The following is a 1128-nucleotide window of genomic DNA, read 5'->3' as shown; positions in this document are numbered from 1 at the left end:
CACAGCAATCAGAGAAGAAAAAGAAAAAAATGGAATCCAAATCGGAAAAGGAGAAGTAAAGCTGTCACTGTTTGCAGATGACATGATAGTATACGTAGAGAATCCTAAAGATGTTACCAGAAACTACTAGAGCTAATCAATGAATTTGGTAAAGTAGCAGGATACAAAATTAATGCACAGAAATCTCTTTCATTTATATACACTAATGATGAAAAATCTGAGAGTGAAATTAAGAAAACACCCCATGTACCATTGCAACAAAAAGAATAAAATATCTAGGAATACACGTACCTAAGGAGACAAAAGACCTGTATGCAGAAAATTATAAGACACTGATGAAAGAAATTAAAGATGATACAAATAGGTGGAGAGATATACCATGTTCTTGGATTGGAAGAATCAACATTGTGAAAATGACTCTACTACCCAAAGCAATCTACAGATTCAATGCAATCCCTATCAAATGACCACTGGCATTTTTTTCAGAACTAGAACCAAAAATTTCACAATTTGTATGGAAACACAAAAGACCCCGAATAGCCAAAGCAATCTTGAGAACGAAAAATGGAGCTGGAGGAATCAGGCTCCCTGACTTCAGATTATACTACAAGGCTACAGTAATCAAGACAGTATGGTACTGGCACAAAAACAGAAATATAGATCAATGGAACAGGATAGAAAGCCCAGAGATAAACCCACACACATATGGTCTCATTGTCTTTGATAAAGGAGGGAAGGATATACAGTGGAGAAAAGACAGCCTCTTCAATAAGTGGTGCTGGGAAAACTGGACAGCTACATGTAAAAGTATGAAATTAGAACACTCCCTAACACCACACACAAAAATAAACTCAAAATGCGTTAAAGACCTAAATGTAAGGCCAGACACTATCAAACTCTTAGAGGAAAACATAGCAGAACACTCTATGACATAAATCACAGCAAGATCCTTTTTGACCCACCTCCTAGAGAAATGGAAATGAAAACAAAAATAAACAAATGGGACATAATGAAACTTAAAAGCTCTTGCACAACAAAAGATACCATAAAGAAGACGAAAAGACAACCCTCAGAATGGGAGAAAATGTTTGCAAATGAAGCAACTGACAAAGGATTAATCTCCAAAAT

General features: G+C 35.7%; 1 protein-coding gene across 2 annotated transcripts in view; it reads right to left on the bottom strand.

The window, feature by feature from the left end:
* Positions 1-1128, bottom strand: part of CPNE4 (copine 4) — a 613382-nt gene that overhangs the window by 332588 nt on the left and 279666 nt on the right. The window lies entirely within an intron of this gene.

Source organism: Physeter macrocephalus, chromosome 1, assembly GCF_002837175.3.
Source record: "Physeter macrocephalus isolate SW-GA chromosome 1, ASM283717v5, whole genome shotgun sequence".
Taxonomy (NCBI): domain Eukaryota; kingdom Metazoa; phylum Chordata; class Mammalia; order Artiodactyla; family Physeteridae; genus Physeter; species Physeter macrocephalus.
Note: the sequence above shows the minus strand (reverse complement) of the source record. Positions and strands in the feature narration are given on the sequence as shown.